Genomic DNA, 17746 nt, shown 5'->3' on the forward strand with positions numbered 1-17746 from the left:
GTCTCTGACCTCCATGCAAGTGCTTTGGTACACCCCGCCTGCCCGCCCCCCAAATATATAAGTGTAAAAAAATAGAATTTTCAAAACATTGCTATGTTCAAGTCCTTAATTCTGAATCTTGTTTCCTTGCTTCTCAGTGGAGAAGGAAGATTTCAGATCTGTGATTTTCAATTATGGATGCTCAATCTGTGGGCAGAAATGAAGTTACCAAGCCCAACATCTACTACACCCAGCTCATGACCCCGAGTGTCCTCAGGTTCCCCAGGGCCCCTGATGTCATTTTCTGGCCTTCAGAGCCCATTGATGTCCTCCTGCTCAGTGTAAGGTCTGCAGTCAAATCTTTAACTGTCCAGTTTTCAAACATAAAGCAAATTTTGAAAAACTTTCTATACATCTAAAACGTCTCCTCCTTACCACGTGTGTTTATTTATTGTGTGTGTGTTGGGGTGGTACCCATGCTACTGCACATGTATGGAGCTCAGAGGACAACTTGTGGGAGCTGATGCTCTCCTTCCACTGTGGGGGTCCTGAGGTCAAACCTGGGTTTGGTGGCAAGTGCCTTTACCTGATGGGCCATCTCGCTGGTCCCCATCTACAACTTATCCTAAATTTTAATAGTAAGAGAGGACGTAATTTATAGGGTAGTATTATATATAAATATCACATCATTTGTGTAAAAAATACACACACTTTGAGAGTTGAAATGGACATTATGATTCCTTTTGCATGTGGAATCTGCATTTCTTGTCTGTTTTTCCTGACAAAGTTTTACATTAATTTCTATAACAACACCTCAGATATATGGATCAAGTATTATTTTAAACTTCTTGTGAGGACAGCACAATAAATATGTCATGGGTGCTGGGAACCAAACACAGGTCTTCTGAGAGAGCAGCAGCATTCTTAAATGCTGAGCCATCTCTCCAGCTCCAGCATCTAATACCTTTCGTGTGTGTGTGTGTGTGTGTGTGTGTGTGTGTGTGTGTGTGTGTGTGTGTTACTGAGGCTTAGCCGAGGACTTTGTTTATGTCAGGTAAGCACTCCATCACCAAAACCTAATTATTTATCTTAAATATTTTCTCTACAACTTTAAATTTTCTTTTACAGAATCTAAAATTCTATTTTTTTAAATGATTGTCCTGAGCCTTGCAATAAATATCTTAGCTAGAAACAATGTAGTTTGGATTAGTACTGCCTTTACACATTCTGAGCCTTTCCAACCCCCTTCCTTCTCCTTGTGGTGCCATTGTCAGAGAATTTGCATATTTACATATCTCATATCTATCAACACAGTGGTAATTGTTCAATGAGTTGTCTTTTAGATATGATGGGGAGAAGAGAGTTAGGAATGATAACCCACTCACCTTTCTTCTGGACTTATAATGTAGTTAATTCATCATTTCTTCCTTTTTCTTATGTCTGAGTTATTGTCCTGTGTCCTTTTTGTTCAATATGCAGGACTTCCTCCACCAGTTTTTCTTTGCTCTTTATCTTTTTCTTAAAAGGTCAGTTGTATTATCAGTAGCAGTTGTATGAGCCTTTGCTGAAGAGCCTTTGGAATGTACTCTGGTTGAGATAGAGCATGCAGGCCAAGATTGGATCTTAACACTGTGTTTGCATACGTAGCATAATCTATTGATAAAGAGTATTTTCTTGTGTAATATCTTAGGAGCAGGCTGAGTTCTCCCTTGGCTCAGCCATCAAGAATTATTCCATTTTACAGACTCTAGGGTCCAATTCAGAAACCCAGTCCTGTCAAATCTCAGGACTAGTCCTATTTTACTGTGTCTTTAAGTGTGCTACTAGTTGACTCTAATGACTCCCAGCAGTCCAAACCTGAACCCACAGTTCTGACCTCACCAACCACACCCAATGTCAGTCTTTACAAGGTGGCTTTTATGGATTCATCTCCATCCTAGGGAACACAAGTGGATTTGTTCAATGAACAACCACTCTGCAGTTTTATGGAAGAAAACCTATTTGTGACAATACATACATACATACATACATACATACATACATACCATAACTCTCACCTCAAAGGATATAAGAGATAGTTTGTTCTGGAGAAAAATATGGCCTGGGAACAGAAATTTAGGCCACCCCAAATTTCATGTACAATGCAGAAGCAACATGAAGTTTTTATAATAACAGAATAAAGAAAGTCACAAATCAAGACATTTCAGATCCCTTTATGGGAACCTCAGAAAGGCCGGTTACAGCCAAGTGGTGAAGTCTCAGCTCCAGGCCTCAATGCTGTCGATAACTCTTAGCTTTGGGGTTGGTAGAAGCCAGTGATCTGCCCGGTGAATACATCCCTAAGGAAAACCGATGCTTTCTGTGTACATTCTGAATGATTCCCCTTAGTGCTCACCAAGCCAATGAACGGCTATTAAAAGGACTAAAGATGGCCCAAGATAATTTGACTCTGGACTTGCCACAGTCCAAACTCTCCACAGTAATTGAAGTTCTAATCAGTTCATCTTGTGGAAGTTTCAGATGCCCTGAAGTTGGAACAATGATCAAGAAGCACAAAGACCTGGGGAGGTCATTGGTACCCACTCCTTACATCACTGGAACAGTCATACTGTTGGCGGCCATGATCTTTGGGTCACAGTATTTTGCAGTTAGACACATTTTACATGCATCCTTCCTGGCAAAGTTACCCAAAGAGAAGGTTATTTCTGACTTGGCAGTCTTTTCACTTTCCCCTGTGATTCCAGCTACTCCACAGTTTCAGTTCCTCTCTGTTTGTCTTTCTGCTTCTGGATAGCTCACATCTGCTAGGTTCGGTTTCTTTCCCTAGTTCTTAAGTTTGTGAATCTGGGGGCAGGGGGCGGGGTTGTTAAAGGGTCTGGGGAGACAGTTCGGCAGTTAAGAGCACTGACTGCTCTCGTAGAACACCTGAGTTTGGTTCCCCCTCCCCCCAAGCAGCAGCCACTTGGGGGCTTATAACCATTCACAACTTCGGTTCCGGGGTATCTGATGCCCTCTTCTGACCTCTAGGTACCAGGCACACACATGGTACTCATACATAATGCAGGCCAAATGCATGTGCACACATATACACAAAATACAAATAAATTACAGACTGAGATTATTGCAACCTAATTTATCATACCAAAAAATAATAATCTTCTGTTAATATTCCTGTGTCACATGCAGATGCACAAGTACAGATATTTTTACCTCAGTGCTTCCCACTGCACCTAAGATCTGATATATATAATTATTATTTTCCAAATGAATGAATGAATGCAGGAAGGAAGCAGTTTCTCAAAGCAAGAGGCAGGCCTTGTACATGTGCCACCAGACTTACTGTAACACAAAGGGGACAGCCAGGGTTTAGAGCATCCAAACGTTGCCCATCCCTGTGCTTATGACCTGTGATGGTCACAGTTAGACTAAGCCCATGTGTGACCAATGAGTCTTTGATCCAAGTGGCTGAGGTGCATCCTCACACGGATTCCCCCTTCCTTTGTTCTCCTCTTCAGCTGATTTTGCTGCTGTTTGCCTCACTGAGAATCCTGGGCCTCTGCTTTTGTTTCAGATCTATTCCTTCCTTCTTAGTCATAGCTCCCCCTGCACGAAGAAATGACGAACGTCTGAGAAGAAAGACGGCAATTACCCCAATCTGATCCCGGCACACTGGATACATGTATTTAAATGTCACAGTGTACTCCATAAAATCCATAATTGCAATATGTCAAATAGAATAAAAGGTACAGTGTAAAATGAGAATAATTAGCACTAGAGGCTGGGGGTGTGGCTCAGCAGCTAACATGCTTACGTCTCGAACATGAGGGCCAGAGTACAGATCCCAAACCCACACAAATATGGATGGCCCTTTAATTCCAGCCTGGCAAAGCAGAGACATGGGATACCCAAAGCAAGGCGGCTAGAAAGATGAGCTCGATCAGTGAGCTCTAGGTTTGACTGAGAGTCCCTGCCTCGAAGGAAAAGGTGGAAGGTTGATTGAGGAAGATTTCTACCATTAACTTTAGGCTTCCAAACATGCACACACACACACACACACACACACACACACACACACACCACAGAGAGACACAGGAAAAGACAAAGACCATAAAACAAATAAGTTATGTCAGTTTTGGTCCTCAACTCGCCACAATCTAGAATCAGCCGGGGAACAGAGCCTCAGTGAAGGCCTATCTTGATCAGGTTGGTCCACGCGCATGCCTGTAAGGGTTCTTCCTAATTGGGTTAATTTAGGTGGGAAGGCCCACCACCTACTCTTTGGTTTGGGGTCCTGGCCTGTGTATGGGGAGAGAGGAGCCTGAGCAGAAGCAAGAATGCTTGCACTCTTTCTCTCTGCTCTTCACTGTGGCGGCCGGTGAGGTCCAGCCTTGATTCCCAGAAACGATGGCCCGTGGGCCTAGTAACCCTTCCTTACAATTACTTTTGTCGCGTGTTCAACGGAAACAAGCATGAGACAGGTCTACCCTTGCATGACACCGGAGCCCTCTGCAGTCCATCCCTTCACTAAGCACTGTTGCCCTAGCTCTAGGTCCTTCGTATGCAGTCAGGACAGGAAGGAGGTCAGCATATGCCCTGCAAAACTGACCGCTTTAGCACGAGGACTATTTTGAGCTGAAGGCAGCTGAGGGGCAGCAGCTGTGGGAAGAACACTCTGCCCTGCGCATTCAGCATGCAAGCCAAGTATAAACGCCCCTTTCATAAAGGGCTCCTCCCTCCCCTCCTGCAAGAGAAGGGCTGGATCACTAGGGAAGGCATGGAATGAGTCTACACTCAGCCCTTACCTGTCACTCACTTCCTGGCCATACTTCCACTTTCAGGAGCCCTTCTCCACCTGCTTTATAGAGTGACTTCTTCGCAATTGATTGCCCTTTGTTAAAATGATATCTAAGCTCCCAAACTGAACCTCTTCTTTGGAGTTTTCACTTCTTTCCTTTGAAGACTCTCTGCACACAGAAATATCACTAAAATGTGAATGCTTTTTTTCTTGTTAGCACATCTTTAGTCAGTTTAGTCTGAGGCCCCAGTTACAAACATCAACAGAGTCTAAGCCTAATTTCTAAGTAAGAATGTGTATTCTCTAATATCCAATGCTACTGTAGTTTTCATGGGTATTATGTCCTTGTGCAGACCAAAGACTCTCTACCTGGAATTACACTCAGTGTCTTAGTTAGGGTTTCTATTGCTGTGATGAAACACCATGACCAAAAATCAAGTCGGGGAGGAAAGAGTTTATTCCGCTTATATTTCCACATCACTGTTCATCATTGAAGGAAGTCAGACAAGAACTTAAACAGGGCAGGATCCTAGAGGCAGGGGCTAATGCAGAGGCCATGGAGGAGTGCTGTTTATTGACTTGTTCATTGTCAGCTGGTCATCCTGCTTTATTATAGGATCCGGGACCACCAGTCCAGGGATGGAAGTACCCACAGTGAGCTGGACCCTCCCCCATCAACCACTAATTAAGAAAATGCCCTACAGCTGGATCTTACAAAGGCATTTTCTCAGTTGATGTTCCCTCCTTTCTGATAACTCTAGTTGGTGTGCCAAGTTGACATAAGACCAGACAGCAAACTCAGGAATTCGAGAGTCAAATTTTAAGAAGAAATGGACTCTACCCTTGAGTGGGGAACAGGAGCAAAACAGATATGTAAACATAGTTCCTCAAGATTGAGGAAAGGAGTCACTGGACAGTGGGCCTTGAGTGCTATAGCCCAGTCCTACCTGTAGTCTCAGTTTCCCCTCCCTCCCTCTCTCTATTTCCCCCTCCCTCCCTCCCTTCCTCTTCCTGGTCCACTGAGATGTGAGCAAGCAGCTGCCACATACTCCTGCTGCCATGGAGCCAGTGATCACCACACCCTCCCTGCCATGATGAACTATAGCCTCACAAATCATGAACCTGAATAAGCCCCTCCCCTCTGACATGGCTTTTTATCTGGTATTTGGTTACAGCAATTAAAAAAAAAGTAATTCAGGGTTCATGAAAGAGATAGCCCTTGAACTAAGCCCCAAAGATGAACAGATATTTCCCAAGTTGGAAGACCAGACAAGAGAAGAGGAGCCTTCTGGGTAGAGGGAGTCATGTGAGCAAAGACTCGGAATGTTTGCAGAGCTGAACATGGCTCTATGAGCCTTCATTCCTTCTAGATATTCAAGATAGCATGGTGTGGCATTTAAGGGCGTGGGCTCTGGGGCCTGAGTCAAGTCTCAGCTTCTCCACCACTTACCAGACTTGTGATTAGAGCAAGCCATTTTACTGTTTGGACCTTAAACTAAAGTACAGACAATAATTATGCATGTACAAAGCTAAGAATACAGTAAACCAAGGCATTAAGAACTATATCCAGCATTGTATATATGTTAGCTATTATTTACACATGTGCTTTTTCCACTTTGCCCACTTGGGGACATTTAAATAGATTCAATCATACTGTTTGTGTTTTATGAGGATTTTTTTTTTTAGTTTATATGATATTCTGTGAAATTCATACATATAAAAGCATTCATCTGGAGTTCATTAACTTTCCCCCTTAGCAAACCATCAACCATGCACAGCTTCTCTCAGGTGATTGTGAAATCTGGAGACCGAAGTTTTCTTATATGTTACCATGTTTTAGATCTCTACACTCAAGGGAGCTGTTGAGCATCTGCCCTGAGCTTGTGAGCTGTTTTTAAGACATCTCAATTGAAGCAGAAGAGCCTGGAGGAAAGATACTGGTTTAGGATGTGAACTATCCCCCATGGGCTCACATGCTTAAATATTTGTTACCCAACTGGAATATTATTGTGGGGAGTTGTGAGACCTTTAGGAAGTGGATCTTCACTGGAAGAAGTGGATCACTGAGACAGTATTGTAGGATATACACCAGCTGTTCCCTCTGCTTTCTCACTGCTGATGGGCTGTAATCAACCACACCATATCTGCCACCACAAATGTAAGCCACTCCCACCATCATGGCTTCCCCTTTCCATGATGGACTGCATCCTCTCAAACTGTGAGCCAAAACAAAAATTTCCTCCCTTGCAATGTTTCTTTCTGGTATGATTTTCTATTATAGCAGCAATAAAAGTAACTGATTCAAGTACTGAAGGTTCCTGAAATTTCATATAGGGCATGAGTCTTATTCAGCATTCTATTACTGTGAAGAGACACTATGACCATGGCAACTCTGTAAAAGAAAGCATTTGATTAGGGCTTGCTTACACTTTCAGAGGTTTAGTCCATTATTATCATGGCAGGAAGCATGGAAAAATGCAGACAGACATGGTGCTGGAGAGGTAGCTGACAGTTCTACATCTAGATCTGTAGGCAGCAAGAAGAGAGACACTGGGCCTGGCATGAGCTTTTAAAACCTCAAAGCCCACCTCCAGTGACACACTTCCTCCAACAAAGCCACACCTCCTAATTCTTTCAAATAGTGCCACTCCCTAAGCCTTCAAGCATATGAGCTTATGGAGGTCACTCATATCCAAGCCACCAACCACAGCACGGTGAAGGTGCCTTCTGCATCTCCATTGGGACTTTGGTTAGAGAAGCGCTCTAAGATGCCGTGTAGGGAGTTTAGGTTGGATGATTAGAACAGGAACTTACTGTGCACTGTGTGTGGTTCTGATTTGTTTGAATTATCCTGTTTAGTCCTCAAAACAAGCCAAACAAATGAGCACATTTGTTTGCTAGGCCTGTCATAACAGAATACCACAAACAGGTGGGTTACAACAGTGCCCCGCTACTGCATTGTTCTAGACCGGAAGCCTGAGGTCAGAGTGTCATCAGAGATGGTTCCTTCTAAGGGATGGGAGAGAACACACACCCAGGCCTCTTCCCTAACTTCTTGTAGATTATTGGTAGTCTTTGGCACTGCTTTGTAGACCTCTACCTTTGTCTTCCTGTGGTCTTCTCTTCTTCCTGTGTGTGTCTTTCTTTGAATCTCCTCATTTTATAAGAGGCCTAATCATATTGGATTAAGGACCCCTACTCCATTATGACAATGGCCTCATCTTCACCAGTCATATTCATTACAAGCCCTATTCCCAAATAAGGTCACACGAGGACTCTAATACCTGGTTTTGGAAGGACACAGTTTCACTTGTTGAGAGGTAGGGAAATCCACCCAGAAAGGTTATAGTGACTCGTTGACAGGGGTGACTGTGACCAAACCCCTGACAGAGACAGCTTAAGGGAAGAAGGGTTGTTTTGGTAAAGGGTTTTAGGATCCAGTCCATCATGGCTGGAAAACATGGTGGCGGGAATGAGAGGCAGCTGGTCTCATTGTGTCTGCAGTCGGGAAGCAGAGAGCTGAATGGTGCTGTACAACTCACTTTTTCCTTTGTATTCGGTCCCAGACCCCAGCCTATTGGATGGTGCTTCCCACTTTGAGGGTTGGACTTCTCTCCTCAGTAAGCCTCTCTGGAAATGCCCTCACAGACAGGCCCAGAAGTGTGTCTTCTAAGTAATTCTAAATCCTACCAAGTTAAGAATGACCACAGCAGCATGTTTACTTAGTGGTTCTGACGCGGGAGGTAGTAGGATTTCTTCAGATCCAGTGGCATGCCATAAAGCTGCGTACTCAAGAGGCAATGGAATGATCTCTGGAGTCTGCCACTTGCCATCTCAGGACTTCAGGGTCTTCACTGCTCTGTATGTGTGGTGTTAGAGGTGCACACCTCATGAGATGTGATAATCAAAGAACCCAGGACAGCGGCAGAGAAAGGGAACATGTGATCAGAATCAATACCCATGCCCCCTTCTCAACTGCACAAGATGAAACTCTAATCCACAATCAGATTTCTTACGTTTGTTAACTCACTGGAAATATCATGCACATCAGAACCGGGGTACGGAGGTGGGCGGCCAGAAAAAAGGAGATCCAGGGCAAAGGAGAGCCCTGCTGTCTGCCTCTCGCTGTTCTTCAAGGGAACACTGTTGGCTTTGGGGACAGTTCCTCCTGCCACACTGTCTTGCCCATTGCAGAAAGCTTCCTGCCCTGAGAGGCAAGACACCATGTACCATAAATTATCCTGTCGTTGCATAACCCCGAACACACAGAGCATGTCCAAGCTCTCTCTGACCGGCAGTTCCCGCCATGGTTGAGGTGACTGGTGATCCCAGAAAGACTTTAGGGAACCCCCCCCATAGGCACCAGTTCATAGATGGATCCTCTATAATGCTGCTAGCCCATCCTTGATGATTCTTGACCCCTGGGTTAACTGCTTGACTTGCCTAGTCCTACTATGAAGATTCCCCTTGGGGAACAACTGGCATCATTCCAAAGAAGCTACACAAGGAAGAGGGACAGACTCTCAATTTGAAAGGTAACACTTTCAAAAACACACGGTAAACAAGGCTCCAAAAATAAACACTCGGTCAACAGTAGCTCCTCAACCGTCACCGCCGGTTTGCATCTTCTGATCTAGGAAAGCCCCAGATGAGGTTGTGGTAGAATCTGTTGGGTAGCTGACTGCAAACCACCAGAGGTCACGTGAAAGTTGAGCTTTACCTCCCTTTGGGAGGGACTGCTGTTTTTTTGTGGGGTTTTTTTTTTTTTTTTTTTTGGTTGTTGTTGTTGTTGTTTAAGCTACATTGTCTTTGTCTTTTTTATTGTCCTCTACTGATAAAAGTCCTAAGTATGGAGCTGAGTGAATATTATGCAATGGACATTGTTTGACACAGACTGATTATCTGCTCACTAATAGTAGGCTTAATAGAACTAGTAACAGCCTAGGTGAGAACTATGGTTGGTTCAGATCTAAAGTTCCCTCAAATGCAAGAGGATTACAAAAAAGAAAAAAAAACCATGCAACTATTGCCGAGTGAAACAAAAGCTCGTGTCTTCCAAACGCAGGCTTTGGTGGAGCACAGGGTTTGCTTTACTTTCAGATAAATCGTCACTGAAGCAAAAGCAAGATACGAGAAATGTGAGCCTCTCTCTCAACACTACCCATTGTGTTGAGATTCATAAGCAGGAAAGCTAAGAGCCCACCGTCCTCTTTAGAAATATGAAAGTTGGTGCTTTGAAGTCGAACTCATCGCACTCAGCCTGAGTGATATCGATGTCCGGATCCAACCGGATCCGCACCCTCCTTCCACACAAGTCTTTCTTCTCGGTGGGGAGAAGAATTACCTCACCTGGAATTCACTCTGCAAAAGATTGCAGAAGCCTTTTCGTATGAATGAAGCTGCTTTCTTCAGGGCAGATGCGGAAGCTGCCCTCCCCGGGGCTTGGGCAACCCACGGGGGCGGGGGGTGGGGTGTTGCCTCCCAAGCAGTGTGGCTGCTCAGAGCTTCAGCGGCTGCTGGTGTGTCCTAGGTTTTGAGTGCCTCCAGCAACCTGTCCTCCCACAATGCAGTTCCTTGACCCTGAGGAGTTTCTGGTGGATGAAGAGGATGACGTTTTTGGTGAAGGTAAACACATCCCTCTGGCAGGAGCCAGGTTGTTGTGCTTTGATTCTACAGTGTGGGAAACTTTGGAGTGCTTTGAAATGGTGAAGACCGAGTAGTCTGAGTGAGAGGGTCAGAACAAGACAAGGAAGGGGCACTGCTGTGGGGTGACTCTCCAAAGACTGTCTTTTTGAAGGATTACAACTAAATATGTATTTATCCATTTTTTTCTGCATTGGTGTTTTGCCTGCGTGTATGTCTTTATGAGAGCGTTAGATCCCCCTGGAACTGGAGCTTGTGAGGTGCCATGTGGATACTGAGAATTGAACTTGGGTCCTCTGGAAGAGCACCAGTGCTCTTGACTGCTGGGCCATCATCTCTCCAGCCCCTAGTATTACAACTAAATAAGGATTTGCTTTAGGCCAGAAAGTAGAACTGAGTTTTTACTTTGTCCCTCATCTGTGTTCTCTTGTGTGACATCCAAAGGGAAGCCTGCCACAGTGTTTTGTGCGTAGGAACTGAATGAACGGGGCAGGAGGGCTTCTACCCTCCCCAACCCCACCTCCTCCCCTCCTTCTATTTGGCTATCCCCCCTCTTTTCATTTGAGGGAGGGGGATATTGAAACCTGTGAGTTCCTGATGCCACTGGTACTGCTTAGCATTCCATCTCCGTTCACAGCTCTGCCGTCAACTGTGCGGTGGTCAGGCTTAGTGTTTTAAATGGGTGGGTGGTTACCTGCAGATGTCTCATTCTGAGGCGGCGGTGAGACAGGCCATAGGCAACAACCTTTTGAGAATTTGGAATTGCCTGAATGGATGGGAATTGGGATAGAAGAACCGCAGAAATTTGATTATTATTTTTCATAAAATATCATGTCTTGCACTTTTTTTAAAGTCTCTCAAGTAGAGTCCTCGAAGGAGCAGGGGGGGGGGTGCACCCTGTCTTTGAAGCATGTGTCATATGGGATGAACCTGTAGTTCACCTAAGTCAAACTAAAGTGTGTGTGAGGAGAAGCCCCATGCTCCAGCCGGCTAGGAGATGCTCGTTATCTGCATTTGCTTTGTTTTAGCCACAGAATTTAAATTTAGAGTTTATGGGTCAGGTACGGTGACACGTGCTTGTATTCCCAGGTGGAGACAGGGGGATCGGGAGTCAAGGGCATCCTCAGCTACATAGTGCATTTGAGGCCAGCCTGGGCTACATGTCTCAAAAGGAAATGTAAACAATATAATATAATAATAATGTAGGCCAGGCATGTTGGCACACACTTCTAATCTCAGCCTGTGGGAGGCAGAAGGAAGAGGATGAAGCATTCAAGGCCAGCCTGGGCTACATAGTACAATCTTGTTAGAAAATAAATAAATAGATAGATAAATAAATAAATAAGTAAATAAATAAATAAATAAATCATGTTATAGGTTTTTATCACAACTTACATCGGTGTGAGGAGGGATACCTGCTGAGCGTTGCTGTCGGTGACCAGGGTCCCCATCTGCTGCCTGGCTTGACTGACAGGCACCGAGAGCTGCAGGTGCTTTCAGGTGGGGCGTTAGGTGCTGTTCTTCCATTTTCCTTCTCTGGTTGGTGGTCACCTACTTAGACACCAGGTTAACTACAACTAGAAAGATTCACCTAGATCGGATAATCTCCTAGTTTTTCAGTCACTTGCCCCTCCAGGGTTGACATTCTAGAATGCCCACTCCACATTTTCCTACCCAAAGGGATGTTTCTCCTTTTGCATCCAGCTGTGGTGCTGAAGAGCACCATCTATCTGCAGGCTAGTGTATAACCTTAGATCATGCATGGCCTCGTCCTGAAAGGAAGGTTGGCTAGCAAGATCTTCACAAAGCAGGGCTCCGAGACCCTGCAGGTCTTTCTCCTGAGCACTCGCAGCTGTTAAGATCATTTAACATGCTTTAATTATTATCTTATGTGTGTGGGTTGTTTGCCTGCATGTATGTCTGTGCACCACATGCTTGATGTCTGTGGAGGCTGGAAGATGGGGTAGGGTAGGATTCCTCAGGAACTGGAGTTACAGACATTGATAAGCTGTCATTAGGTGCTGGGAATCAAATCCAAGCCCTCTAGAAGAGGAAACAGTGCTCTTATCCACTGATCCCCTCCATGTCATTATTTTAACCGCATTGACTGGGTGCCACACCAGGTCTAGACTTGAATTCTAGCTCTGCCTTGCCCCACCTTTCCAATGTAATGTCTGTCTCCTCAATGGCAGCATGAGGCTGTAGCATCTACTTGGTTATACAGATTAGCGTCATCGTGAGGTCATAACAACTTGTCTTGTTCTTCAGTGGATCGTGTTGTTTAACTTACTCCCTGGAGACTGAAGTGAATCCTTCGAGAATAGCAATCAGTATGCTTTCATTGGTTTTCAGAGTCATGGCTCACTGCTAGTTCATGTGGAAGCTGGCCCAGCTTGCGTCTCACTTGAGGAAGTGCTGTGCAGACTCCGCCTGGCTTTTGCCCATTAATCTGGTTTGTGACCTCAGACAGACTGTTTAACCCCTTTGTTCTCCAGTTTACACACTTGGGAAATGGAGCACAGGCCTCCTAGAACTATGTGCAAATTAACTCCTATTACAGAGAAGTCCTTAGGATAGTACTCGGTGAACGGCAGTGTACTTACCACTGTGTTTACAAATGTATGCTCAGGTAATAGAACGGGGATTTTGTTGTCCCCTGTCGTATATAGGTGTGGGAACACGGGCAGGTCATTTATCCTCTTTGAGCCTTATTCTATATCGAAAACACAAGTTATACATTCTCTGAAACCTCAGTTTTGTTTCATTTCTATTCTGTTACTAAATTATTTTGGCTAGGATTCAAAATAATGGGTTTCATTTTCACACATATGTACATATATATGTATATAATATACATATACATATATATGTATACACACACACACACACAATTGCATTCTGCTCGTACTCTTCATCCCCCACTTGAACTGTCTTGGCTGAGACCTCCTGTCTAAACACCTCAGATATCTGCCTAACCTCTGCATCATGACATTGTCATGGAAGTGAATGACCAGTCCAGGTCTCCCTGGGTTTTCTGCTCCCTAACCTACCCAAGAAAGCAGAGCACTCCCATACAGTGAGTCCCTTCCCACACACAGAAGGGAACCACTCAGGAAGCTTGTTGTTAGGGCAACCATGTTTCTTTACAGCTGACATGGTTTTCTGCCTGTCTGTTTGTTTTTTAAGGAAACATTGTCCCCCTAAAAAAATACGGTCTACAGGTTTTGTGCAGATACAGAAAGATCTGAAAAGGAAAAAAAAAAAAAAAAAGTAGTCCTTACAAGGTGTTTGTTCACCGACTCTCTGAGATCCTGTTTGTTCTCTGTGGTTAGAGAAAATGTTAAGGTTCACAGAACTAAGAAGCAGTGGTGTGCCACTCTGTTGTTATTCTACAAGAAGGAGAGAGAGAGAGAGAGAGAGAGAGAGAGAGAGAGAGAGGAGAGACTGTTCACCCACACGTAACACACATTTTTTCCACAACTCTATTTCTGTCTCTGTCTCTACCTCCCTCCCTCTCTCCATCCCTCCCTCCCCACCCCCACCACACACAGCCTTAAGTGTGCTTTCTAGACATCCGCAACATTATTGTGTCGTTAGAAGTAGGCAGTAACTATAGAGGTGACCTTCCTTGGAAAAGTGGGCAAATGGATGATTAAGATATTGAAAAGCAGTAATCGGCACTAGTGGCCATTCTCTTTCTGTTGTTTCATGCTGATCAAATGAAAAGGATTCCATCCACGTTATTGCCAGGCGGTCTTGACAGCGGGCTGGTGAACATTGGTGGACGCCCCTGTATGGATTATCTTGGTAATGATAACTTGGTATGATGATGGCAACTATCACTGAAGAAGGCCCCACCCAGCTGGGGAGAAGGGAACCACAATCAATCATGTGTGAGAAGAATCAGTTCTCAGGTGGTGGTCAGTCAGCCTGTTAGCATGAAAATTACACCTTCGCAGCCGTTACCTCCTTTTTTAGAAGCTCCAGCCTTGGCTGCTTCCATTTTCAGAACAGCTCAGTGGCTGCAATCCAGTGAGCTTATTAGAACAGTAAAACACTCAGTTCCCAGTATGTGTGCGAAAGCGCTTATATTCCCATAGCTCTTAAGATCTCCCTGTAACTGCAAAAGTTTCTGTTCCCAGAGCTCGTAGAGTACATGATATCAGAGGTGTACCCCTCCTATTCTGGAGGAACTTGCTTCAGTCCCCTCAAAGGCTTCTAGAAAGAGATGAACTGGCTGCCTGTGGAACTTAAGACTTAAGAGACCAGCGGATGTCTGGAACAAATTCACTCACTTTTGAACAAAATTTCTTACCTTTCCCCACGAAAGTCGGTCTGTATGCTTTCCCTTCCAATGGGAACTTCACCTCAGAGCAAGAGGATCTCAAAATGTATCAACCAAAGAATTATACTGAGGATGCAGGCTTGAGTTTTTTAAAACAGGTAAAAACTACACAATGTGTTGTAATTTAGTATATTTTGATATTATGTTATGAATTACATTTGCCCCTTTCAAAATTAAAATGTGACAGGAGGGAGGAAGAGGAAGGAAAGGAGGGAAGGAAGGAGGGAAGGAAGAAAGGAAGGAAGGAAGAAGGAAGGAAGGAAGGAAGGAAGGAAGGAAGGAAGGAAGGAAGGAAGGAAGGAAGGAAGGAAGGAAGGGGAAGGAGATTAAACTAAGGTTATGTATAAGAGCAATAAATGCAGGAAGCGGCATTTGGCTGGTTAAGCATGTGGCTGGTTAAGCATTCAGGCTTTTGAGCAGTAATTCAGCTGAGACCCATTCCGGATGAGGACTCAGAGGCTTCCAGTCTGAGGAAACAGGACCAACTGAGGAATTGGCAAGGTCTCCACACAGACTGCTTTGGAATCATGAGAGATGAAATTGCAACGGCAGTTTTTTTTGTCACGAGATTGGTGAAAAAACACGAGAAACTGAGTGCACAACAGATAGAAGCCTTTGCACTAAAGCTGATGACCATCTTGTTTGAAAAGTATCGAGGTCATTGGCACCCTGACTGCCCTTCCAAGGGCCAGGCTTTTAGGTGTATCAGGATAAACAACAATGAGAATAAAGACCCTATTTTAGAAAGGGCTTGTTCTGAGAGTAATGTGAATTTTTTTCACCTGGGACTTCCAAAGGAGTTGACCATATGGGTCGATCCCTTTGAGGTGTGCTGTAGGTATGGTGAAAAAAAGCATCCCTTTACAATTGCTTCTTTTAGAGGCAGATGGGAGAACTGGGAACTAGCTCAGCACATCAGCTATGCAGTTAGCAGGGCCACTGCAGATTGCTCTTCTGGGACGTCCTCTGATGAAGAAAGCTGTGGCAGGGAGCCCCGAGTCATTCCTAAAGTCAGCAATCCCAAGAGCATCTACCAGGTTGTGTGTGGTTCACCGTTCTATTCTCATGCTCCCAAGAAACAGAGCAGGAAGTAGTGAAATGACAGAGGAAGGCCTCTGCCCAATGTCAGCATTTTGGCAGAACCTTTTCTGTCCTCCACCCCAGTATTGTCCCCACTGGACTGAGTTCTTACAGGAGACATGCTCTTCTGTGGTCCTGTTTCCTCGAATAGTCCTTAAAAGCACCTGGCTTCCCTTCCGCTTACATTCCTCAGGTTAAGTTGTAATAGTTAGTGGATTTTGTTTCTAAGTTTGAGAACCCCTAAATAGCACAGGCCACCCCATAATTTCTGATCCTTCTGCCTGTCACCTGCTTGAGTGCTGTGACTAGAGGTGTGTGCCTCCTCACTCAAGTTAGTAGGTTTTATTAATCAAAATGACACATCATTTAGAGAAAGCCTAGACTATGTAAGAAGACCAGAACACTTTCATTTCGGCACTAACACAAATTCTCAAAACAAAACAACAATAAAAAAAAAAACCTTTTAAAAAAGCCATAGCCAGTTCCAAGGCAGCTTATCCAAAAATCAAAACACTCAAACCATCAAAACCAATAGAACCATAACCCATCAATAGAGATGCACATTTATGTGGAAATAAGTTGCATGAAACAATGTTAATATTTATCAGGAGCCTCCCACTGCAGTAGTTCTGACTGTTCAGTATTACGACAGGCGTCGTAAGTTGATTTCATGACCCATTTAAAAAAAAAACAAATCTGAAGAGATTTCTGTCAATTTGTATGCATACTTTTGTCTTAACCACTTATGCTAACTTTCAATTGTTTTCTTTTTAACAGTTACCAGCCAATATTTTAAAATCTTCCACATTGCTTTATTAAAAAACCCAAACAAACAAAACTTTAAAATTTGACATCATTATAGAAACTAGGTTTTTTTGTTTGTTTGTTTGTTTTCTTCTTGAAGTTATTTCTTAAGACTTCAGTCTCAGACATCGAATTTCCAGGCCATTAAATATGGATAGTTTATTGATTCCCAATATATGGCTTAAGTACCTAGTAGAAAGCTGTGTTTAATAAAATTTTCACTAGCTCTACTATCTGCTTTACCATTTCCCCTAAAATTGGCCTGTTCTCATAAAAAAACACGAAATTGGAAGAATAATCCCTGTAATAGATAGCACTAATGAAATTACTAAAATTGTTTTATGAAATTGCATCTATCTTTTGAAGTCCTTATGTATTATCATATATTATGGGTCAGAAACATATTAAACTTTTGTTAAATTACTGAAAAAAAAAAAAATAAATGCAGGAAGCTCAGACTAGTTGAGTTAGAACTATACAGAAAAATCAAAGGAAATAGAATATAAATATAATCCTTGGCAGAAAGTATTGGAGGGGGTTCTATGATTATTCTACATTATAATCATATAAAAACATACAATAATTGTTACTTAACTGTATTTAATATTTCTCAAAAATATCTGGGTTCTCAAGTGAACCCACACAAAACTGGAAAGCCAGCAGGAAGAGGCTGTCCTGGTTTGACAGAGTGAGAAGAATTGGTTACTCTCTGCTTTTACCGTTTGCCAAGACTGTTTGGACCCGTTTCCAGCCTGGGTTCCTGGATAAACAGTTTGGATGGAAATCATTTGTCCTGATCTCTCACAGGGTCTGGAGCAGACACAGACCTCCCCACAGTAATTCATGTCTGTGCGACCTCAGCCTTGGATTACTGTACATTCTCTTCCCATAGATGTCTAGGAAGCTTTCTTTGGCTGGTGCCAACAAGATGGTGTCATTTCAGAGGCACTAACCAAAATAGCACATCGAACTAAAGCTATGCAGGCCTGCTCAGCCACCAGTCCACCCGTCTGATTTATGGCCTCCAGTGACCTCACGGTAACCTATTTAGATCCGCCGAAGCTAAAAGGGGCTTGATAGTACAGGTCAGGCATGCCATA

The 17746-nt window shown here is 43.8% G+C and overlaps 1 protein-coding gene and 1 pseudogene across 4 annotated transcripts in view; both read left to right on the forward strand.

Annotated features, from left to right (window-relative positions):
• The window catches only part of Ripor2 (RHO family interacting cell polarization regulator 2), a 217532-nt gene that overhangs the window by 84982 nt on the left and 114804 nt on the right, over positions 1-17746 (forward strand). The gene's annotated exons all lie outside the window — the stretch shown is intronic.
• On the forward strand, positions 15268-16001 carry LOC143273440 (protein BTG4 pseudogene; annotated as a pseudogene).

This window comes from Peromyscus maniculatus, chromosome 5, assembly GCF_049852395.1.
Source record: "Peromyscus maniculatus bairdii isolate BWxNUB_F1_BW_parent chromosome 5, HU_Pman_BW_mat_3.1, whole genome shotgun sequence".
Taxonomy (NCBI): Eukaryota; Metazoa; Chordata; class Mammalia; order Rodentia; family Cricetidae; genus Peromyscus; species Peromyscus maniculatus.